Source organism: Lissotriton helveticus, chromosome 1_1, assembly GCF_964261635.1.
Source record: "Lissotriton helveticus chromosome 1_1, aLisHel1.1, whole genome shotgun sequence".
In the NCBI taxonomy this organism is placed as follows: domain Eukaryota; kingdom Metazoa; phylum Chordata; class Amphibia; order Caudata; family Salamandridae; genus Lissotriton; species Lissotriton helveticus.
In genome coordinates, this window is record NC_136057.1 from 1,791,783,820 (window position 1) to 1,791,810,336 (window position 26,517).

General features: G+C 40.5%; 1 protein-coding gene across 3 annotated transcripts in view; it reads left to right on the forward strand.

The window, feature by feature from the left end:
* The window catches only part of MCHR1 (melanin concentrating hormone receptor 1), a 165,569-nt gene extending 159,514 nt beyond the window's left edge, over nucleotides 1–6,055 (forward strand). For 2 of the 3 annotated variants that reach the window (XM_078659193.1, XM_078659194.1), the window contains one exon: nucleotides 5,656–5,941. The gene's annotated coding sequence lies outside the window, so the exon portion shown is untranslated. Of the gene's footprint in view, nucleotides 1–5,655 lie in introns of all 3 variants that reach the window. The other variant, XM_078659195.1, reaches the window with a different exon arrangement.
* Nucleotides 6,056–26,517: the final 20,462 nt, after the last annotated feature.

Consider the following 26,517-nt stretch of genomic DNA (forward strand, 5'->3'; position numbering starts at 1 on the left):
AGCATTTTGGATGTGGCATTGCTGGAACGTCATGTTAATTTCATCGGAGTGGTGATTTGCCAAAAGTGGACACATTTTGTTCCATAATTATTACCAATTACTTGCAATTATTCATTTATAATGCAATTGGTTTCTGTGGGTTCTCTGAATGCCATGATTAAGGTGAGATATTTACTGTGACTTATGGCAACTGTGGAATTGTGAAGGTGGGTATCCTATGCTCTAACTTTGATGGTAAAGGATCGACACTGGACAAAAACAATAATTCACAACATCAGCTCACAAAGTTTTAGCATAAGTCCTCCTCAGACCTTTTGGTTGTCCAGTTTGGTGCCTTCCTTAAGGTGGGCAGAATGGAAAGTTTACTTCATATATTGCGGCTGGAGATGAATCATGCTAAATGTCTCCAGAGCTAAAGAAAGGGATTTTGTTGCACTCTTTGGGGCCTCAAGGGTTAAAAGTGTACTATCAGATGACAAAGGCATCTGCTTCGGCTCATACTAAATGTTTTTGTTATAGCAATATACGATCTTAATCATTACTGTGCACCTAAGGTTTGCATCGGAATTACAGAAGCCACGTTTTTGGAGAGGAAACAAGGCAAGTTAGAATTTTGTGAATGAATATGTTTCTGAAATTAAAAAAAATTGGCGTTGGATTGCAAGTTTGAAAATCTTCATAAGGATTTGATCAGGTGGTCATGCATATTTGTAATCTCGCTATTCAGGAGCGGCTTTGGGTCAGTGGTGATGCTGCTTTAGAAGAGGTTCTTACCATCATAGGCAATCGGAAATTTTGAGTATATGCACGGTGGCTCTCAAACAGGGCACTCAAGATACGGATGTGGTGGGAAAAGTCAATGTTAGTGTAGAAAAAAAGTGTCCTCTAAATTCAGCAAAGACAAAACGAATTTGAAGGAACAGGCTAGATGTTATCGCTGTGACAGCAAAGATCATTTGGCATGCAGCGGAGGTTGTCCCGCAGCTAGACAAATAATTGTTGCATTTTGGGGCATTTTGCAAAAGTGTGCAGGAAAAAAATACATGTGTGAGTGATGAGAGTATAGATCGATGTAATAATGATCCAGAATGTGAGTTAGAATGTAAAATCTCAGAAATCGATTTAGTAATGAATGTTCGTAATAACCTTATGTTAAACATTATTCATACCACATGCAAGAACAAAACTGAATGCTGGATGACTATTGGTGGGGTGGATGAGAATATTTTTGCATACTCCAGTTTGCCGAACAACATTATTAACAAAGAAATTTGGATATCCTTTTTTGTAGAGAAGGTTGGTGATAAATTGTTAGAACCTGACATACATCCGGAGGGTTATAGTAGTGTAAAAAATCGACATGTTGGGTATAGGTGGTTTACGTTCCAGTTCAAAAACAGGAAAATGTGTGGTAAGTTATATGTGGCTAAGACAGGACCACCAGTATTGGGATGCTTTGACCAGAAAAAGTTACACATCATTTTAGATCCCAATAGTAAATAGCATGGTTTAGTGGTAAAGTTCTGTTGTATCTCAAGTATAACATAGTTTAGTCTTATTGGAATGTTATCATTGTGTTTTTGTCAATGTATTTTGTGTGTGTTTTTATTTATGGGGGGAAAAGGTTTGATGTGTTGTGGTGCTATGTTAATTGGAATGTGGAATGGATTCCTGTGGTTTGGGGAATTCCATTCCAGGTAGTTTTTTTAATTTGTTTACGGAGTTCTATATAGTGCAAACTTGACTCAAAGGTATCAGGTACCAGGTACCAGAGCGCTTTACACAAACACCAGTTGCGTTAAATGAGGACACATTCATTTTTGTTAGACACAGGGAGATTAAGGGATTTTCCCAGATTCACAGGATGTTGCGCATGCTTGCAAAGACTCGAATCCCGGTTCCCCAGATTTGAGGTTGACCGCCCTAGCTGTTACACCAACTCCTCTCTGCATGTTGGAGGAAGGACGCCCATGCACAGGAGTGGCAGCCAGATATAATCAGATTGAATAAATACATATCCAAATTATTCTGCAAAGCAGTGTTTACTACACAACGTGGCTCTCTCAGACAGAGCTCCCTAGGGTGTGTCAGACTCAGAGATAGCCTTGATGGGTGTCTCAGTCTGATTAGTCAGATTGCCAGATACACAATTATCAGGTTGTTTTGGAACTCATTCTGGCTGTCTCTGCCGTGGTCATCCTCCGGATGTCTCAATCCCAGGCACAGTCCTCCAGGTATCTAATTTTCAATCAGAGTCCACCAGTGTCTTAGTCTGAGTCACTTGAGCATCTCAGGCACAGTTACCACGGCGTCTCAGGTACAGTCTCTATGGTTGTCAGATTTTGAGTCTTCAGGGTGTCTTGGACCCAGGCACCACCATATCTTGGAAGTAGTATTGGAGTCTCAGGCACTTTGACTCACTCCCAGGCACGGTCCTTTGAGAGTCATACTTTCAGCCTCTGGCACAGGTCTCTGGATGTCTCACTTGCACCCGTTGTGGGTGAGTCTCTATGTGAAGCCTATGGTGTCTCAGACATTATCAGGGACACTCATTCTCATGGATTTTTCAGGCACAGTTATCCCTTGGGTGTCAACCGGTCAGGGGCTGTCTGGATATCTGTCATGCCTTCCTTGGTCTGTAAGGGTAAGGGAAAGAGCCTGCTGGTTCTACACGAGATGCACTCACTATCTCATGCAACCTCTTTCATTCCCGCCAAATCACCGTGGAGCAACTATGCTCAATCGTTCGGGCAAATTTAGGAGTAGCTCTTACACCACACCAACTTTGAAGTTCCACAGCCACAATTTGCATTTATATAGTACTTCATAGCCACAACAAGATTGTGAAGCATTCTGAAGGTTCTTGGATTTGCTTTGGTGCTATGCTACATAGTTGAAAGCGTATTGGTTGTAAGTTGACCTACATGGCAATAATTGAGTGATGTGCAGGCTTGAAGCCAATGCACGGTGCATCACCCACTGCTGGGTATAACCATGGAAAGTTGCAGAGAATGCAAAAATATATATGCAGGTGCCTAGACAGGCTCTTACCATCTTTAATGTTGACTGTGAAATACATAGAAACCATTGTTGATGAATGTCAATGAGGTCCGCATTGTATATATTATTTGGAGTCCAACCCTGTGGCAAATAAAATTCCTTCAAGTGTGTATATAATCCAACCTGTTTAACTACTAACTACCTGAAGGCACTGTAAAGTAAAAATAATACCAGTGCCAAGGGGCTATATGAAGTCTACACAGCAGTAATGTTTCCCCAAACCACAGTGGCGGCTCGGCAAAGCCACCAGAGAGTGCTTTACAAGATCCACCCAGAAGTCAAAAGAGCAACCACAAGGGAGATAGGATTGCATTATGGAATATATAGGTCTGGGATCATGTGGGTTCAGTCAACTGTATCACACCTTACGGAATATAAGTCACTTGCCAATGTTCGGACTATGATGGAAAAGTCACACAATATATATGGTGGCTTATTAAATATATACATGCACTTGATTCTCCTATACATACAAGTATAGAAGCATTGGGAAAAAACTCATATATGTCCTAGATGTAGATGTTTATAGGGCACAGAATCGAGGTTTTGAAACTTCTTGTATCTGTGTAGAGGGGGAAGGAACACATTTTGTATGTGTAGATGAGTGCACTGGAGATGTATTGGTGGACAAACTTCACGTTTTAAAATTAAAAAAACCATTTAAATTAACCAGTTATAGTTACCTCAAGTAACTATAACCCATTCTCCAAAGTAACTATAACTTGCGCCCCCTGAATGTACAGTGTGGTCATCAAAGAAGTCAGTTCAGTTGTGATCTGTATTGCTATCAATGATACCACTGAACACGTCATGATTGTTATAGTATGTGAGGTTGTAATCATTGCATGGCGAGGGCGCAAGTTATAATTACTTTAGGGCACAAGTTATAGTTACTTCAGATACCAATAACTGGTGAATTTCAGTGGTGTTTTTTTTTTAATGTAAAGTAAGACATAATTTTTTTAATGAATTTTGTATAGCGCGAACTTGACCCAGTATCGAGTATCAGAGTGCTTTACATAGCAACAGTTGCGTTACATCAGGACACGTTCATTTTTGTTAGGCACGGGCAGATTAAGTGATTTACCCAGAATCACAGGATGTTCAGCGCCATTGCCGAGACTAGAACCCGCTTCACCCGATTCAAGGTCGACCACCCTAGCCGTTAGGCCAACTACTCTCCCAATTCCTAACTTATAACATCACTTTGACTGTTGTTTTTTTCAGGTAATTTCTGGGGTTTTACTATTTATTTTTTTAAACGTAAAGTAATATTTAATACCGTACATGAAGCTAACCCTATGACGCTTGCAGCCTTTGTCAATCTACGTGGGGTTTGCTGCAGAGACTGGCGTGTGGCAGGCCCTGCATCCAACCCTTGGGGGAAGCCAGTCCCTGCAACGCATGGTCTTTGGCGTGGGATTGATCAAACTGCTGAGCCTGTGTCCAAACCCCCCCGCAGGCAGCCAACCTGCCCACTGTGGACCAGGTCCGGTTGCCAACCCTTCACTGCTCATGGCCTGTGTGTTCAACGGACGTTTGGGTGCAGGGTCTCTCAATTGTCCCTCCGACATAACCATCCCGTAAAACAAAAATTTGTGTACCTTAAATTCTTCTAAACTAATGAACGGATTAAAATCAGATTACAAAAAGCACACTTCCTGGACCAAGATCTAGTTTCCTCCCAATCTTAGTATAATTCCATTAATGCGTTTTTGCTGTAGCCCTTTAAAAAAATCTCAACCAAAACTACATGGGGGGTTTGCATTTTGGAACCCTCTGCATCCCTTTTCTTGGCTCCCTGCTTGACGGATCACCCCGAATCTTTCCATGAAGAAACTATGCAAAGAAAAGCACTTTTTTGGTGAGTTTCATGAAGATTTATTAAATGGCTCAACAGTTGCTAAGAAACCAGAAACGCAGACCTAGCAATAACTACCCAGTGGTGTGTTCTCTCTCGCTCTCTCGCTCTCTCGCTCTCTCTCTCTCTCTCTCTTGCTCTCTCTCCCTCTCACCCTCCCTCTCACCCTCCCCCTCCCTCTCCCTACCTCCCTCCCCCTCTCCCTCCTTAATAACTGGCACCGTTTGCTGAATCTTCACGAACCTACAACTCGTGCCCTCATCATGCACCACAATTACATCACATGTCATGTTCTATGACACCATTGATGATTTCACTGCAGCATTTGAAATTACATCATTGATGACAAAACTGTGCATGGCGATGGCACGAGTTATAGTTACTTTAGAGCACAAGCTATAAATATTTGAGATAACTATATGTGGTGAATTTCAATAGTTTTGTTAGTGTAAAGCAGTATATTTTAACTGACATTTTCAACAATCTATAACATCCCTTTAACCTTTGTTGTTTTCTGTGTTTTAAAAAACATATATATATATATATATATATATATATATATACACACGTGTTTTCAGTACTATTGTGATGTACTCCAATGGCATCACTATTTCAAAACCAGATTCACTGCATGTTTGGCATCAATGCTTCCCTTTTATTGAGGGCAGACTGTTTGCATCTTTGAATTACAGAGACGAGTTCAATGCTGAGAATGTCTCCTCACTCTTTCACAGGAGCTGCAGAGAGAAAAGAGAGCCACAGGAGATGAACAGACCACATGAGGACCTGGAAATCGAGCAGTCAGTCATCACAGAGAATGACCAGACCACCTACCATTCTACAAAAACTGCATTATGTTTCTTCATGGTGTTTAGAAGCTGACAAAAATAAATAATCTATATGGTTATGAATAACATGTTTCTAATTAATGGCTTTGGTTTTTATTCTTATAGCAAAACATGGTTTACTGTCTTGCACGGTCTCACTTTGACCATCACAAAATTACATTGTCAAAGGAAAACCTAATTTTTTTTTTTAAAGAAGTAGCCACACATTGGAATTCTGTTCACTGTACTGCACCCTTGATTTGAATTTGCCTACTTATTTATGAACACTGAATAAAACATAAGTGAAGTCCTGATTTAGTAAATTCATTTCATCCTAATTTACAACCTTGTTTTCCAGACACTGAAATCAGCAGCTGAGTTTTTATTTAAGGACAAAGTCTTGATTGCAGGGGATGAGAGCCAATAAAGACGAGGAATCCTGAATTTAATTCAGCTTGTTATTTACAACTTTATTTTGCAAACATTGGAGCCAGCCAATGAGTCCTAAATTCAAATCAGCATATGAATTTACAGCTTTATTTTGCAAACACAGATATCAACATATTTTTTTTGATAAACATTGAAATCAGAACATGAACCCTGATTTTGGAGATGTTATGAACTTAAATCATTGTACCAATGTACAGCTTTTTAAAAATGTTTTACTTTTTTTTTCAAACACTGCAATCAGCAGATGAGTCGTGATGCCCGGAATGAACCCTGAATACAATTAATTTTGTTGATTTACAACTTTATTTGGCAAACAATGAAATCAGTAGAGTAGTTCTACTTTTAGAAATGAGTGCTGATTTCAAATCACCATGCTGAAACACAACTTTATTTGGCAAACAGTAAAATTAACAGATGAGTCCTGATTTGTAATCATCATAGTGATTTATAGCATTATTTTGAACCACTGAAGTCAGTAGATGAGTCCTGATATTAGAATGAGTCCAGATTTCAAATCATTGTGCAATTTACTGCTTTATTTTGTAAATATTGCTATCAGCAGATGAGTCAGATTGCAGAGAGGAGTCCTCAATTCAAATTGTGGCACTGATTAAAGCTTCATTTTGCAAACATTGAAAGCAGCAGATGAGTCCTGATTTCAGAGATGAGTCCTGAATTCAAATCGTGGTACTGATTAACAGCTTTATTTGGCAAACATTGAATTCAGCAGTTGAGTCCTGATTTCAGAGATGAGTCCTGAATTAACATCATGGCACTGATTTAAAGCTTTATTTTGCAAACACTGAAATCAGGAGATGAGTCCTGAATTCAAATCATGGTAATGATTTATACCTTTATTTTGCAAACACTAAAATCAGCAGATGAGTCATGATTTCGGTAACGAGTCCTGAATTCAAATCATTACCAAATAATGCTGTAAATAAGTACAATGATTTGAATTCAAGATTCATCTTCGAAATCAGGACTCATCTGATCATTTCAGTGTTTGCAAAATAAAGCTGTAAATCAGTAGAAACATTGAAGTCAGCAGATGAATCTTGAACTCAAATCATTGTTCCAATTTACAGCTTTATTTTGTAAACATTGAAATCCGCAGATGAGTCCTGATTTCCGTGAAGAGTCCTGAATTCAAATCATTTTACTGATTTACAGCTTTATTTGACAAGCATTGAAATCAGCAGATGAGGCCTGGTTGCAGAGATGAGCCCTGAATTCAAATCATGGTACTGATTAACAGCTTTATTTTGCAAACATTAAAATCAGCAGACAAGTCGATTTCGGTGATGAGTCCTGAATTGAAATCATTGTACTGATTCACAGCTTTATTTGGCAAACACTGAAATCAGCAGGTGAGTCCTGATTTTGGAGATGAATCCTGAATTCAAATCATCGTTCCAATTTACATCTTTATTTTGCAAACATTGAAATTAGCAGATCAGTCCTGTTTGCAGAGATGAGTCCTGAATTCAAATCATCGTTCCAATTTACAGCCTAATTTTGCAAACAGTGAAATCAGCAGATGAGTCCTGATTTCGGTGTTGAGTCCTGAATTCAAATCATGGTACTGATTAACAGCTTAATTTGGCAAACATTGAAATTAGCAGATGAGTCCTGATTTCAGAGATGAATCCTGAACTCAAATCATGGTACTAATTAACAGCCTTATTTGACCAACATTGAAATCAACAGATGAGTCCTGATTTCAGAGATGAGTCCTGAATTCAAATCATTTTACTGATTTACAGCTTTATTTGACAAGCATTGAAATCAGCAGATGAGGCCTGGTTGCAGAGATGAGCCCTGAATTCAAATCATGGTACTGATTAACAGCTTTATTTTGCAAACATTAAAATCAGCAGACAAGTCGATTTCGGTGATGAGTCCTGAATTGAAATCATTGTACTGATTCACAGCTTTATTTGGCAAACACTGAAATCAGCAGGTGAGTCCTGATTTTGGAGATGAATCCTGAATTCAAATCATCGTTCCAATTTACATCTTTATTTTGCAAACATTGAAATTAGCAGATCAGTCCTGTTTGCAGAGATGAGTCCTGAATTCAAATCATCGTTCCAATTTACAGCCTAATTTTGCAAACAGTGAAATCAGCAGATGAGTCCTGATTTCGGTGTTGAGTCCTGAATTCAAATCATGGTACTGATTAACAGCTTAATTTGGCAAACATTGAAATTAGCAGATGAGTCCTGATTTCAGAGATGAATCCTGAACTCAAATCATGGTACTAATTAACAGCCTTATTTGACCAACATTGAAATCAACAGATGAGTCCTGATTTCAGAGATGAGTCCTGAATTCAAATCATGGTACTGATTAACAGATTTATTTGGCAAACATTGAAATCAGCAGATGAGTCCTGATTTCAGAGATGAATCCTGAACTCAAATCATGATACTAATTAACAGCCTTATTTGACAAACATTTAAATCAACAGATGAGTCCTGATTTCAAATCATTGTACTTATTTGCACCTTTTTGACAAACAGTGAAATTAGCAGATGAGTCCTGATTGCAGAGATTAGTCCTGCATTCAAATAATGGTACTGATTTATAGCTATAATTTGTAAACACGCAAATCAGCAGATGAGTCCTGATTTCGGAGATGAATCCTGAATTCAAATCATCATTTCAATTTACAGCTCTATTTTGCAAAAATTGAAATCAGCAGATGAGTCCTGATTTTGGTGATGAGTCCTGAATTCAAATCATTATACTGATTCACAGTTTTATTTTGCAAACATTGAAATCAGCAGATGACGCCTGAATTCAAATCATTGTACTGATTTAAAGCTTTGTTTGACAAACATTGAAATCAGCTGATGAGACTTGATTACAGAGATGAGTCCTGAATTCAAATCAGTGTTTAAATTTACAGTTTTATTTTGCAAACATTGAAATCAGCAGATGTCCTGATTTCAGAGATGAATCCTGAACTTAAATCATGGTACTGTATTATAGCTTTATTTTGCAGGCACTGAAATGAGCAGATGAACCCTGAATTCAAATCATCGTTCTAATTTACAGCTTTATTTTGCAAACATTGAAATCATCAGACGAATCCTGATTTTGTTGATGAGTCCTGAATTCAAATCATTGTACTGATTCACAGCTTTATTTGGTAAACATTGAAATCAGCAGATGAGTCCTGAATTCAAATCATGGTACTGATTTATAGCTTTATTTTGCAAACATTGAAATCAGCAGATAAGTCCTGATTTCGGTGATGAGTCCTGAATTCAAATCATTGTACTGATTTACAGCTTTATTTGACAAACATTAAAATCAGCAGATGAGTCCTGATTTTGGTGCTGAGTCCTGAATTCAAATCATTGTACTGATTCACAGCTTTATTTCGCAAACATTGAAATTAGCAGAAGAATCCTGAATTCAAATAATTGTACTGATTTAAAGCTTTGTTTGACAAACCTTGAAATCAACTGATAAGTCTTGATTGCAGAGATGAGTCCTGAATTCAAATCAGTGTTCAAATTTACAGTTTTATTTTGCAAAATTGAAATCAGCAGATGAGTCCTGATTTCAGAGATGAATCCTGAACTCAAATCATGGTACTAATTAACAGCTTTATTTGATAATTTGAAATGGCGTAACCGACAGAGCAACAGCTCTAGGAGTCCCAAGTTTAGATCAAGCCATGCCTAGTGAAATAACCCTCTCTACCATTTATTAGAGCATTTTCGCTCACAGGGAGGAGACTCATGTCGAGAGTTCACGTACCCAGGGGGCTTACCGTAAATTGCAGAACTCAATACGCAGGGTGGCTAAGACCTGCTCTGACTTTGCGGCTAGAACTGGAGATGCGGAAGCAAGAATCTCCATGTTCGAGGACGAACTAGTAGCGCAAAAGGCTCTCACTCACTCCTTGGAAGCCCAGAAGACAGATACATTATGGAAAGTGACGGACCTCAAGAATCGGCCAAGAAGAAATAATCTGCGGATATTGGGTATCCCAGAAGGCAAGGAAGGCACAGATGCTCGCCAGTTCGTCGTAGAACTTTTTACAGAACATTCTCCGATTTGAAGCAATGGGACTGGAAAACTGAACTTCAGATGGCCGGCCGGTTTCTTTTCAATCAACGTAAAAAGACCGGTCAAGCCGCTGAAAAGCCACGTGCCATTTTGATTTGTCTCAATAACTTTTTGGCCAGAGAGGCATTGTATGATCTAGCTAGGCCAGATAGGAAAAGGGTAGGGAAGGGGTGTGATTTTGTTTGTGAGACCTGACTATTGCCAGGCACCAGTAGAGAAAAGATGGCAGCTTCGCCAATTAATTCCACGATTTCAGTAAAAAGGGGCTCGGGTGTTCTTGCTTAACCCTGCTAAGCTGAAAGTGATTTTTAAGGGGGAGTCAAATTTTTTTCTTTCTGAAGCTTCAGCAAAGGAATTGTTGCACACACTGTAGGATAGGCAGGGGGAGTATTCTGACTTACCTATGTTCATGCTGAAGTTGGTGCTGGCTTACACTGGCTTAAAGGTGGACTTTTCTAAGTCTGTTCTGGATCTATATTGGTGTAGGGGATTCTTTTTTCCTTTCGTGGGTGGGGGGTGAGAGCTCAGGAGAGAGGGGGTCTTAGCTCTCCATCACAGAGGACCGGTGGTCCTAACGCCTCACAAGGTGGGTTGGAGGGAGGGGTTTTGGTGGGAGGGCTGGGAGGTCAGGGTTGTGGGGGGAAGGGGAGTGTTTTGGGGGCTTTGTTTTCTCTTTTGATTTGTTACTGTGCTGCTAGATGGATAAGAAAGTTTGGAATGTGCTTTGTTACTATGCCTAACGTTTTGTGTCATCATGCAGTGTGTGGTCCTGAGTATATAAAGTACAAGGATGATGGGTAGTCTACTTATCTGCTCACTTAATATATGTGGTCTCAATGGCAGGAGAAAGCGGGACATGCTAGCCAAACAGCTCCGTTATATGCAGATTGATTTGTTATGTCTTTAAGGAGACACACATACTGTGGAGCAAGATGTGGTGACGGAGGGATCTGTGGCTTGAAATGTTGGCTTGTACCCAGCAAGGCACAACAATTAAGGGGTGGGTATTTTAGCCAGGCGCGGGGTGGGTTCATGTAAACGAGTCAAAGTAGACAATTTGGGCCGCTGGGCTATTGCTGAAATCATAGTGAATAATACCCCATGTCACTTTGCTCAATTTATGGATCTAATTTAGACTATCCAGATATTCTAAACTTTCTAAGTGTTGAACTTGCCCTATGGGCCCATCCTTTAATACTCTGTAGTGGTTTTAATATCCATCTAGATAGTAAGTTTGATCTATGTGATACTTTTCCGTATCGAGGTAGGAAAGTTAGAGTTTTTAACGCTCTTCAAGGATTGGTGAAGGAACATAGGCTGTTTGATAGCTGTCATAAACTCAAATCGCCACATTTTACTCATCTCCCCACAATAAACTAGTCCGGTTGGACTCTTTTTTTTCTATCCAGCTATTGGCTGAGGCAAGTAAGATTGAGATCTTCCCGAGAATTATCTCAGATCACAACCCTTTAACGGTTGAGATTCAAAGGTTGAGAAGCCCTGGACCTTTGAAAGGAAACTTTTGCTTGACACGGTAAAATGTACTCATATGGCCGAATGGATTGAGGAATTTTTCTCTTAATCGCAATACAGCCTCAGTCTGTACTGTGTGGGATGCTTTTAAAGCATCTGTCCGAGAGGAAACTGAGCTTTTCCATAGCCCGTCAAAAATCAATACAGGAAAAAATCAAAAACTGGGTAGAACAACTAAGGTCAATGGAGTGTGAATTAATGAGTAGAATCCAGGGGGGTACAAGCATAGAGCAATGTCATCAGCGTGGAGGTGGCAGCCAAATATATGAAGCGGAGGGCTGAGTCATATGAGCTGGGGTTCAACACAGGCAGGGTTTTAGCCAAACGTGGAGCGTGAAGTAGCCAATCATGTTTGCAAAATTAAGGATCATGCAGGGCAGGTCCAGGATTCCCCGGCAGGAATTCTGAATGTCTTTCAGAATTTTTATAGTCAACTTTATGCTGAGGGACCTGCCGTGACAGGGATAGACTCTCTGGAAGATTTTTTTTAATGATATCGAAACAATGAAGGTCACTCGGAAACAAAATGAGGCACTTGAAGCTCAGCTTACATGGGAAGAAATAGACCTTGCAATAACCTCTTTAGCCATGGGTAAGGCGGTCGGTCCAGAATGCATTCCCCTGGAATTTTATAGAACATTCCGACAAGTACTTAAGCAGGATATTATGCTCTTATTTGAACAGGCTCGCAAAAAAAAATCATATTCCTGATTCTTAGCGGAAGACAACTATTATTGTTTTTAGGAAAAAAGGTAAGCCAGAACTTCGAAAATGTTGGCAGTTAGACATGGAAAGGTTATTACCCCTCTGGTATCTTTACGCAGCATGAGTTTATCCCAGGAAGGGACACGGCGGATCATGTCTGCCGTGTAATAGCCCTTCTTGATTGGGCACAGAACACGGGATCACCACTGGGAGTTCTCGTCTTGATGCTGAGAAAGCGTTCAATAGGGTCTCCTGGCGATTCCTGTGGTCTGTCCTATGTTGGAAGGGGTTAGGTAGGGGCTTTGTATAAGCAGTTAAAGCATTGTATCTATCTCCTGAGGCGGTGATCCTGATCTCAGGGCAGGATTCCAAGCCATTTACTATCAGCAAAGCACGAGGCAGAGGTGCCTTGTTCACCCCTACTCTTTGCCCTGTATATAGATCCCTTTAAAAAAAAAAACTTGTGCTAAGTATCCATATTATAGTGGTCAGGATTGGGGAGATCGAGTATAGGGCTTTGGCATATGCAGACGACATTTGCGGTTCTTACGAGCGATGTTGTCTCTGCCTTTCCAGTGGTAAAAGATTTAGCAGTTCAGCTTGGCTATCTTTCAGGGTACAAGCTGAATCTGGTTAAGACACAAATTCTCTGTTCAGGTATGATCTGCCCCCCAGACTTCCTAGTCGTTTCAGAGGCTACCTATTTGGTTATTACAATTACAGCCTTGGTCAACAGAATACCCAACTTAAATATCAGTCCCATAATTGAAATAGCTAATAAGAAATTGGATCACTTACACCTCTCTTTTTGGGCGAAGTAATGTTATTAAGATGTCGGTTCTACCCAAAATACTGTATCTTTTTAGGACCATCCCTCTTGAGTTTTCTTCTTCCTGTTTTGTAAAGTTAGAAAGGGTATGTTTTAAGTTTCTTTGGGGTTATCGCAGGTCCAGAAGAGCATCCAAATGCATGATTCTCCCAAGAGAGCGTGGGGGCATGGCTATTCCCAGCTTTCTGCTCTATTATTGGGCCGCTGTTTTGCAGCACATGGCCATCTTACTAGTCAGTGCTAAGGCTGATATATCAATGGAGAGTAGCCCGTCTATATATGAACTGGGGTTGGGGAACCAACCTAAGGGCTGTTTGGTTTCGGTCTCGAACCTAGCTATTGTAAAAAGACCAGATTTAAAATTGTGAGAGCAGCTTATAAGGTGTGGAAACAGGTCCGGAGGAAGCTTAAGATTTCTCATTGGAATGCATACACTCCATTTGTAGCCATAGGTTCACTGCCGTCAATCTTTCGGGATCTGGGTACGTTTGAGTGGGCTAATAAGGGTATTTATTCCCTGGGGGACTTTTAAAGAGATGGGCAATTTGCAACATTTACAAAACTGCAGGAAGAAAACGTTCTTTGTAGGGGTGATTTTTTTAAAATATCTGCTGATCCAGAGCTTCTTGGAGGAAAATATGCGCAGGGCATCTTCAAATTTTTAAAAGATACCCCTTGTTGAAGCTGTTCAAAAGAAGTCTCGGCTAGGAAAGATTTATCATATCTTGCTTGATTCCTTCCCTGATGATTTGGTAGCATACTCCGATAAATGGGCAAGCAAGTGTGGGGAGGAAGCAATGCACATTGAGGACTCCCTGTCCCTGGCGAGCCGGATTCTGATTACGGGGAGCCTCAGGAGTCAACACTCTATGTCAGTCTTCGATCTGTATTATACCCCCGCGAAGATTGCCAAATGGAGGGGAACGAGGGGAGGGAAATATAATAGATGTGATCTCCAGCCAGCGGATACCGTACATATGTTTTATTCCTGTCCAAAACTGGCTGTTTTTATACATGATATAGAAACATTCTTGACTACGACATTGGGGATATCAGTCTCTGTTACACCAGCTCTTCTTATTCTGGGAGTAGGGAATAATACTGAAGCGGGTAGTAGGGTAAGCTCTGAAACAGGCTTTGTGTTCATAGCTATGGCTATCACCCGCTTGTGTATTACTTCCCAATGGATTAGTGCTGATCCTCCAACCTTCTCTAACTAGCATGCAAGGCTATTTGCTGTATATAATATCGAATCTTCAATTGACAAACTAAGAGGTCATAGAAAGAAAGCGTTGGGAGAGCGAATCTGGGCTCCGATTGTGGATCTGGTTGATTAAAAGATTAGGAGGGCTACCTATATCTCCCTGTTGTTTCTCTATACTAATTTTTGATTTGTTTATTTGCTTTTCCTTGTCAATGAAATGAAATAAGAAAATAATTAATTTCATTTTCTCAAAGATATCTGTGATATGAATATAGTGGTATGCATTCTTTTTCTGTAGCTACTTAATATGGTCCGGAGGCTCAACAGCCCTGCATATTTTGTTGAATTGTATAATCATTGTGTTAGACTTGGCATCTTTTGGCGTGTTTCCCCTGAGTTTTTGCTTTCTTTGTTTTCTGGTCCCGGTTTTGACCTGTTTTTGCTGGTGTAACGTTTCTGCGCACTTTTAGCACTGCCAATTAGTGGTAAAGTGCAGGCGCTCTCTGTGTCAATTGTGTTATGGATTGGTGTTTCCATGATTGGATATTTGATTTACCTGTTTGACCCTAGTAAAGTGCACTGCATGTGCCAGGGCAGGTGAATCAAATGCTACACGGGGGCCTGCAGCACTGGTTGTGCCACCCCCGTGAGTAGCCCTGAAAACAGTAACTCAGACCTACCATTGCGGAGTCTGCGCGCAGTTTGTAACTGCCATGCCGATTAGGCCAGTGCACACACTGGCCGTCCCTAACCTTCCCTTTTTTTGTGGGCAGGGTGCAATGTGTGTGAAAGGTAGGACATGCCCTGGTGTCTGTGGAATGTCCTAATGGTGAATTACAGCCAATTTCGTTTTTCACTATTGCAAGGCTACCAGTTCCCCATAGGATAGAATGGGAGGGTTGTTTATAACATCTTATAAACATAACTGGCCCAGGGAATTCGGTAAGAAAAGAAAATTTAGTATGCCTGAACTCAGAAACTAAAGATGCATCTTTTAGGGAAGGTGATTTTTACATTCTGCGTTTGAAAATACCACTTTTAGAAAGTGGGTATCTTCTTGCTCAGTCATCCCGTGTGCCTCTATGGAATGTGGATTGCCTGTCTGGGTTTTGGATGACAGAAGGCTGGGGGGGCGGAGGGGCTCCAGATAGTCTAGGTAGGTCAGGAAAGGGCTGAATAGACCTGGGCTACGAGGGGGGAATGGGGAGGAGATTTCCTTGCACCTCAAAGGGCCTGGTCTGCCTCTGACAAATGCCGTCTCCACCTTCTACCAGGAATGTACACCAGAGAAGGACCAACTGGTTCTGGCCGGGCACAGACACCATCTGCCTGAAAGATCCAAGGATTTTTGGACATAAATACTGGCCCCCAGACCCCTGAACTTTAGAACTCATCTGGATCAAGAAAACTGCACAGAAGAAGAGCCGGAGAAGCTGCTAAAAGGAACGACCGCTTTGCTGCGTGCTTTGCTGGGCTGACCTGCAGTGGCTGCTTCTGTCTTGGGCAGTGAAAGGCCTGGAGTGGACTTTCTTCAATCCAATTTGTGAGTCTCTCCAAGGGCTTGAGGTAGAGCTTGCCCCTGTTCACGAAGTCTCAGGAACAACACAGACTTCAAGCTCTTCTGCCCGCAGCACTGGGGACTGTGTTTTGTGCTGCAAACAGAGGAAAAGCAACTCAATGTCTACGACACCGCTGCCCACTCTGTGGCCTGAAGGCACCGCAGAGGGCACCGCCGCAACGCAACCTTGGTCTCACCGATGACGCCTGTTCATGCCGCCACTGAGCTGCTGCTTGCACCGCGACCTGGGTGAACAGCACTCATCACCGCCTCGTTTCAGGCTGAAGCTTTGACACCGCAGAGAGCACTGTCGCAACGCCGCACAGCGACCTTGGTCTCACCGACGATGCCTGTTGACGCCGCCACCGAGCCACTGCTTGCACCGTGACCTGTGGGCACCGTACTCTGCACTAACTTGCTTCACGCCGAAGCTTTGGCACCGCAGAGAGCACCGCCGCACCGCAACCTTTCTCTCACCGATGACGCCACTTCCCACCGAAATCGATGCCGTTTCTTGCACCGTGGTTCGAGGGCACCACTCGTAAGTCACATGATGCACCGCCCTCATCCCGCACAGCAGCCTTGGCCTACCGGCACCATCGACTCCAGTTCGTCAGCCGACGACAGTGCTTCAGCAACGACGCCGCCGCTGCTTGCACCATGGCTTGCTAGCACCGTGGCGAGCACCGCCTGCATCTCACACCGCGACCCTGGTATCACCGATGATGCCATCTGACGCCGCCACCGAGCCGCTGCTCGCACCATGACCTGGGGGCACCTCATGCCGCACTGCTGCACTTCACACCGCAGCACCCAACGCCTGCCGGCGCTCCTGATTCCACCAGAGAGGAGCTCGACCTGCAACGCGAGTGATTTCAAGGGTCTCAGCGCCCTGCATTTCTCACAGGTTCTGTTTGCAGGTCTTCCCGACAACGTAGCTGGCCCGCGACCAGCCAGAACTGTTGTATTTGCTGTTCACGACATGGTGGTAGCCCAGATGGAGCTACCCACACAAGGAATTCTTTTTAATCAGCATATTTTTGGAAATGTGAACTTTTAAATAAAGTATTGTGGATTTTTATTGTATTTGGTCTTGTCTTAAGTATATAAAAATTGGATATTTTTTCTAAACTGGTGTGGTGTCCCTTTGTAGTGCGTACCCTGTTTTACTGTTGGTTATGTGCAAATGCTTTACACACTGCCTCCAAGATGAGCCTGGCTGCTCGTGCCAAGCTACCAAGGGGATGAGCAGGGGTTATTTTAGAAGTGTAACTCCCTTATCCTGACTAGAGTGGTGGTTTCTGCCTCGCTTTAGCGCAAGTCTCAGCCAGCTAGAAAACCCATTTCTAACACATTGATTACTGTGTTGCTAGTTGTATGGTTATTGCTATCGTCTGTTTTTTTACAGATCTGTCAATGCCCCAGGTCTTGCTGTATTAGCAGTAATATCGGTTTGTGTTCAGGCTTTATTCAAGGGACAAAACTATTTTAAAATCTAATAAATATATATATATATTTTAAAAAGCAAACATTGAAACCAGCAGATGAGTCCTGATTTCAGAGATGAGTTCTGAATTCAAATCATGGTACTGATTAATAGCTTTATTTGGCAAACATTGAATTCAGTAGTTGAGTCCTGCTTTCAGAGATGAATTCTGAATTCAAATCATGGTACTAATTAACAGATTTATTTGACAAACATTGAAACCAGCAGATGAGTCCTGATTTCAGAGATGAGTCCTGAATTCAAATCATGGTAATGAGTTATACCTTTATTTTGCAAACACTGAAATCAGCAGATGAGTCCTGAATTCAAATCATTGCCAAATAAAGCTGTAAATCAGTAAAATGATTTGAATTCTAGATTCATCTCCGAAATCAGGACTCATCTCCTCATTTCAGTGTTTGCAAAATAAAGCTGTAAATCAGTACAAACATTGAAATCAGCAGATGAATCCTGAATTCAAATCATTGTTTCAATTTACAGCTTTATTTTGCAAACATTGAAATCAGCAGACAGGTCTTGATTTTGGTGATGAGTCCTGAATTCTAATCATTGTACTGATTTATAGCTTTATTTTACAAACACTGAAATCAGCAGGTGAACCTGATTTCAGAGATGAATCCTGAATTCAAATCATCATTCCAATTTACAGCTTTATTTTGCAAACATTGAAATCAGCAGATGAGTCCTGTATTCAAATCATTGTACTAATTTACAGCTTTGTTTGACAAACATTGAAATCAGCAGATGAGTCCTGAATTCAAATCATTGTTCAAATTTACAGTTTTATTTTGCAAACATTGAAATCAGCAGATGAGACTTGATTTCAGAGATGAGTCCTGAATTCAGATCACTGTACTATTCACAGCTTTATTTGGCAAACACTGAAATCAGCAGATGAGTCCTAAATTCAAATCATGGTACAGATTTATAGCTTTATTTTGCAAACACTGAAATCAGCAGATGAGTCCTGATTGCGGAGATGAATCCTGAATTCAAATCATCATTTCAATTTACAACTTTATTTTGCAAACATTGAAATCAGCAGATGAGTCCTGAATTCAAATCATGGTACTGGTTTATAGCTTTAGTTTGCAAACAACGAAATCAGCAGCTGAGTCCTGATTTTCATAGATGAATCCTGAATTAAAATCATTGTACTGATTCACAGCTTTATTTTGCAAACATTGAAATCAGCAGATGAGTCCTGAATTCAAATCATTGTGAAATAAAGCTGGCAATCAGTACAATGATTTGGATTCAAGATTCATCTCCGAAATCAGGACTCATCTGCTCATTTCAGTGGTTGCAAAATAAAGCTGTAAATCAGTACAAACATTAAAATCAGCAGATAAATCCTGAATTCAACACCTTTCCAATTTACAGCTTTATTATGCAAACACTGAAATCAGCAGATGAGTCCTTATTTCGGAGATGAATCCTGAATTCAAATCATCGTTCCAATTTACAGCTTTATTTTGCAAACAATGAAATCAGCAGATGAGTCCTGATTTCAGAGATGAATCCTGAATTAAAATCATTGTACTGATTCACAGCTTTATTTTGCAAAGATTGAAATCAGCAGAGGAGTCCTGTATTCAAATCATTGTACTGATTTACAGCTTTGTTTGACAAACATTGAAATCAGCTGACGAGTCCTGAATTCAAATCATTGTTCAAATGTAGTTTTATTTTGCAAACATTGAAATCAGATGAGTCTTGATTTCAGAGATGAGTCCTGAATTCAGATCATTGTACTGATTCACAGCTTTATTTGGCAAACACTGAAATCAGCAGACGAGTCCTGAATTTAAATCATTGTACTGATTCACAGCTTTATTTTGCAAACACTGAAATCATCAGATGAGTCCTGAATTCAAATCATGGTACTGATTCACAGCTTTATTTGGCAAATACTGAAATCATCAGATGAGTCCTGAATTCAAATCATGGTACTGATTTATAGCTTTATTATGCAAACACTGAAATCAGCAGATGAGTCCTGATTTCGGAGATGAATCCTGAATTCAAATCATCGTTCCAATATACAGCTTTATTTTGCAAACAATGAAATCAGCAGATGAGTCCTGATTTCAGAGATGAATCCTGAATTAAAATCATTGTACTGATTCACAGCTTTATTTTGCAAACATTGAAATCAGCAGATGAGTCCTGCGAAATAAAGCTGTCTATCAGTACAATGATTTGGATTCAAGATTCATCTCTGAAATCAGGACTCATCTGCTCATTTCAGTGGTTGCAAAATAAAGCTGTAAATCAGTACAAAGATTGAAATCAGCAGATGAATCCTGAATTCAAATCATTGTATTGATTCACAGCTTCATTTGGCAAATACTGAAATCAGCAGAAGAGTCCTGAATTCAAATCATGGTACTGATTTATAGCTTTATTTAGCAAACACTGAAATCAGCAGATGAGTCCTGATTTCAGAGATGAATCCTGAATTCAAATCATTGTTCCAATTTACAGCTTTATTTTGCAAACATTGAAATCAGCAGATGAGTCCTGAATTCAAATCATTGCCAAATAAAGCTGTCAATCAGTACAATGATTTGGATTCAAGATTCATCTCCAAAATCAGCACTCATCTGCTCATTTCAGTGTTTGCAAAATAAAGCTGTAAATCAGTACAAACATTGAAATCAGCAGATGAATCCTGAATTCAAATCACCGTTCCAATTTACAGTTTTATTTTGCAAACATTGCTGAAATCAGGACTCATCTGCTGATTTCAATGAGTCCTGAATTCAAATCATGGTACTGATTTACAGCTTTATTTGACAGACATTGAAATCGGCAGATGAGTCCTGATTGCAGAGATGAGTCCAGAATTCAAATCATCGTTCAAATTTACAGTTTTATTTTGCAAAAATTAAAATCAGCAGATGAGTCCTGAATTCAAATCATGGTACTGATTTATTGCTTTATTTTGCAAACAATGAAATCAGCAGATGAGTCCTGATTTCAGAGATGAATCCTGAATTCAAATCATCGTTCCAATTTACAGCTTTATTTTGTAAATATTGAAATCAGCAGATGAGTCCTGATTTCAAATCATGGTACTGATTAACAGCTTTATTTGGCAAACATTGAAATCAGCAGATGAAACCTGATTTCAGAGATGAATCCTGAACTAAAATCATGGTACTAATTAACAGCTTTATTTGACAAACATTGAAATCAGCAGATGAGTCCTGATTTCGGTGAGGAGTCCTGCCTTCAAATCATCGTACTGGTTTACAGCTTTATTTGACAAACATTAAAATTAGCAGATGAGTCCTGATTTCGGTGATGAGTCCTGCATTCAAATCTTTGCACTCATTAACAGCTTTATTTTGCAAACACTGACATCAGCAGACGAGTCCTGAATTCAAATCATGGTACTGATTTATAGCTTTATTTTGCAAACACTGAAATCAGCAGATGAGTCCTGAATTCAAATCATTGTACTGATTCACAGCTTTATTTGGCAAACACTGACATCAGCAGATGAGTCCTGAATTCAAATCATGGTACTGATTCACAGCTTTATTTTGCAAACACTGAAATCAGCAGATGAGTCCTGATTTCAGAGATGAATCCTGAATTCAAATCATTGTTCCAATTTACAGCTTTATTTTGCAAACAATGAAATCAGCAGATGAGTCCTGATTTCGGTGATGAGTCCTGAATTCAAATCATTGTACTGATTGACAGCTTTATTTGGCAATGATTTGAATTCAGGACTCATCTGCTGATTTCAATGTTTGCAAAATAAAGCTGTGAATCAGTACAAACATTGAAATCAGCAGGTGAGTCCTGAATTCAAATCGTTGCCAAATTAAGCCGTCAATCAGTACAATGATTTGGATTCAAGATTCAGCTCCAAAATCAGCACTAATCTGCCCATTTCAGTGTTTGCAAAATAAAGCTGTAAATCAGTACAAACATTGAAATCAGCAGATGAATCCTGAATTCAAATCACCGTTCCAATTTACAGTTTTATTTTGCAAACATTGAAATCAGCAGATGAGTCCTGATTTCAGCAATGAGTCCTGAATTCAAATCATGGTACTGATTTACAGCTTTATTTGACAGACATTGAAATCGGCAGATTAGTCCTGATTGCAGATATGAGTCCTGAATTCAAATCATCGTTCAAATTTGCAGTTTTATTTTGCAAACATTAAAATCAGCAGATGAGTCCTGAATTCAAATCATGGTACTGATTTATAGCTTTATTTTGCAAACAATGAAATCAGCAGATGAGTCCTGATTTCAGAGATGAATCCTGAATTCAAATCATCGTTCCAATTTAACAGCTTTATTTTGTAAATATTGAAATCAGCAGAGGAGTCCTGATTTCGGCGATGAGTCCTGAATTTAAATCATAGTACTGATTCACAGCTTTATTTTGCAAACATTGAAATAAGCAGATGAGTCCTGATTTCAGAAATGAGTCCTGAATCCAAATAAGTATGCTGATTTACAACTTTATTCGTGGTACTGATTAACATCTGCTGATTTCTTTGTTTACGAAATAAAGAGGAGTCCTGGTTTCGTAAATGAGTCCTGAATCTAAATCATCATGCTGATTTATACCTGTATTTGGCATTAATTGAAATCAGCCGATGAGTTATTTTTTCAGAGATTAGTTTTGAATTCAAATTATGGTATGATTACAGCTTTATTTTGCAAAGAATGAAATCAGCAGATGGGTCCTGATTTCAGAATCAAACCCTGAATGGTATGCACATGTGGATTTCCTAATTAATTTAATTTAGTGCATGAGCCTTGATTGCAGCAAATAAGTACCTAAGGGCAGATCGACAAGAAAGTTCTGCAGCGCGGCACCACAAGCTCTTTGGCTGCGCCACGCTGCGGCATTTTCAGAGCACAGGAATGCGACATATCTACAATGATATGTCGCATTCCTGTGCTCTCCCCAGCGCTAGCGCAGAAACAGCTGCCATGCGCCGGCGAAGGCACCCTTGCACCATGGTGCAAGGATGCGTGCACCATGGGGAGATTGTATTTGTGCAGGAAGGGACCCCTTCCTTCACAAAAGCAATCACTGCAGGCATTTTCCTCTTTCAATGCATGCTGTAGAAAAGTGTTTCCCAAACTGTGGTCCGCAGACTCCCAGGGGTCGGTGACACATTCCCAGGGGGTCCGCAGGCAGCAGTTTTAAAAGCACTTGAAAGTATCTTGTATAATTAGCAGTTTTCGAACAGCAATAAAAGTGTCAAGATAACACCAGTGATTAATGTACCTGCTGGGGAGAGATGAGGGTTTTGTCCAGTGGCAGCTTTGAGTTATCTAAAGTAGCAAAGAGGGTTAACATGCCTACTGCAAAGAACATGTATAATGTATTTTAAAAACCAGAATATTTTGGTGCTGTGCAGTACATAAGTGACAATCGTAATCTATCACAATGACCTATAAACTGTCATCAAAGAGATGCTTGCAAACTGCAAGGTACAAGTTAGTGACCTGTTTTTCCCAGTCTTTCATTATCCTGATACTGCTAAAAAGGTTTATTTGGGTGGAAATACATTTTTATTGTTAAAGTCAATGCTAACCACTGTGTTATGCTCTGAATACTGAGTTTGTGCTTTGCCAGACTAAGCACTATTTAAAAATGCCTACCAGTATGAATGACGTGAATTCTGCACCTTGTAGTCCCCTTTGCCTTATGTGACATTTTCTATACACTGATTTACATGTATGATTCACTGTCTCTATATGTGTGTGATGTAAAGTGCTCTCTCTCATACAATGGTATGAGAGATGCTATAACAACTTTAATACATGTGACAGAGGGGCTATGGAGAGATGAGAGGTACTATTGGAGGGTGATAGTGGGGGAATCATTGAAGAACCCCAAAAGAGATTGTCGTATTCTGGTGCATAGTAAGGACTTAATTTGTTATTCTTTAAATGCTAATACAATTCAATATGTAATGATAACTGTGTTTTAGACTGCACCATTGTTTCCTAAATGTTTTTTGGGGGGAGAATCCCAAAGCCCTCTTTGTAGTGGTCAGGCTCACTCACTGCACTTGGTGTGCACCCTATGGGGACTGGTCTGAAAACATTTGCCAGGGCTGCTGTGGGTTTCCAGTCTGGCCCTGGCAGGAGCCTCGTACTGTGAAATAAAACCAACCATTCAAAAGTTAGTCACAGAGATGCAGCACCAACCTTCCTACCAATTTTCTTCATTTTTTCCAAATTCTTTCAATATTCAACAGAAGTGGCAGAGAGAATCATTGGCCTCCATGGCTTAACGACACACTCCGCCACTTCAGAAACGCAGGGCTGCACCTATATTAACAAGAATATGATGCAGCCCTGTGTTTCCCCTACGCTCACGCTAAACTTAACATTGTGGCACCAACGCAGGCACCCTTGCACCATAGTGCAAGGGTGTCTGTGTGCAGGGAAAGATTGTTTATGTACAGTAAGGTCCCCCTTCCTGCACATAAACAATTTTTAAATGCAGTGTTGTCACTTCTATATGTGCTGCTTAATGCAGCACACATGGAAGTTACAAAATGTCATTTTTTTTAAAGATTGTTTATGTGCAGGAAGGGTCATCTTCCTGAACATAAACAATCAAAGGCGTTCACTGCCTCCCATTTACGCTGCCCTTGTGAATAGGGGGGCAGTGTCAAAATCAATGGGTGTTGAGGTGGAACGCCCACCGCAACACCCACTGCCCACCCCTTTCACGCTATGCATTGGGTGAAAGGGGGTGTTATTTACTAGCCAGCGTAAAGCCATGTTAAGTGGCTTAACGCTGCATTGTAAATAAAGCGAAGCCCCTGTCGCCATGGGAACATCGCAAAAAGTGACGTTCTCACGGTGATAGGGTGGAAATATGCCCCTAAAATACTTGCTTATCCGAGTATTTGTTTTGTGTGCACGTGTGTTTTTTTTTTTTAATTACTGTTTTAATGTTTGAATTGTAAATCCTACAAATTGCGTGGGGGTCCCCGGCTTCCAGTGGTGACTCAATGGGGGTCCGCAGGAGTCACAAGTTTGGGAACCACTGCTGTAGAATGCAGCACGCGTTGAAAGAGAAAAAAACAAGGAGAAATTAAAACATTTCTCCTCGTTTCGCTTGGCTAATCCACCCCTATGGTGGAGAAGCAAACTGACGCATTTCCAGGTTTATGATTCCTCGTAAATCTGGAAATGCATCAGTGGACATGGGTGTTGCGTGGGAACACCCACAGTAACACCCATGTGCCTCCCATAACATGCAAAGTGCTGCGTGAACAGGGGCGATATTTACAAGCACAGGTTAAGTCACACAGGGTGACTTTACCTGTGCTTGTAAATATCCCTTAGCATGCTGCGCCACCAGTGCGTCACGGAATGTGATGCACCGGCGGCACATGGGGCTTGTAAATCGGCCCCCTAGTACTTGAATTCAGAAAGGCTAATTTGGGAAGATGATTCCTGAAGGCAGAACGAGAGCCTTGGACGATGTTAATAAAGGTGTCCGGCATACAGCAATCATTAGCAGCTATTTGTTGTGCTCCTACATCTGTTTGGCACTACAGGAATAGCTACAGATGATTCTGGGAACCCCTTCTGTAGTAAGCATTGTGCAGGCATACATTCAGCGCCCAAATAAGTAAAGTGAGAGTTCATTCATTCACATGAGGTCAACATCTTCACCTGTGCCATACTGATGACACAAGTACACTGGTCTAAATATAACCATGGGATACACCAAGACAAAATTTACTAAACCTTTGCATTTCCACCACATAAAAGATGGCATTTAAGTACTTGCTCTGGTAAAGGCCTAGAAAAGCATAGGTTTTTTGGGATGCACGCTCATAAATATACATAATATACATAAATGTTTTGTTATTGCCCCGCCCCCTCCAATATCAATGCTTTATTCCAATAATTATCGCAACGCATAACGTAGATTCCCTTATCCTTTCTTCCTTTTAAAACGTCACAACGTATTCTTTATTTCCAGCAAATGGTCTTCGTTTTGAAACAATTTGAAATCAGATTGCATTTCATGTATAAAGGTTTCTTGCTCGCCCAGAAATAAATTGCATTGTCAAGCAACTGCTGGTGAGAGAAACGTGCCGTGCGCACACCATCCCCACAGGTTGTACTGACTGACCACTACCAGCAGGTGGGGTTATGCATTCTTCTGTGAAGGTGAAGGAAAAGTGGTAGAGAGAACATTCAAATAATCACTAAACAAAAACTGTTCTCTTCAGACTATATATATATATATTTTTTTATACACGCATAGAAAGATATATATATATATATATATATATATATATATATATACCACGAACCTTCACCACTTCCGAACCACGGCGAAATGAAGACACGGACCCAAGGCTGTCGGCAAGGTAGATTTATTGACCTCTCAGGCGACGCGTTTCGAGCAACGAGTGCTCTTGTATATATATATATACATACACACACACACACACACACACAGGGGAAATGCCTTTACTCCAAGATAGTGTATAAATACTTCTACCCCTGTGTTTGATAAATACACACATATATATATATATATATACACACATCTATATATACACACATATATATATATTACCTACTGGCGGTCGCCAGTAGGTATATATAGTTAGGATTTTTTCTCTATGGGTTTTTTGAAAATTCTATGTCTAATAACTTTGGCGTTTGTGGACGGAATTGGCTGAAATTTTCAGGAAAATGGCACATTTTGTTTCTGAGCAGCCCCTGAAAATTTTGGGGGGGTTCGTCAAGGGGGGGCCGAGAAAAAAGGGGGGTCCCAAAACGCGTTTTTCCCATGTTAATTTCCATAGGGCGGTTGGCCTCACTTTTAGCCCGAACGGCTGAATGGATTTGCACGAAACTTGGCAAAATTG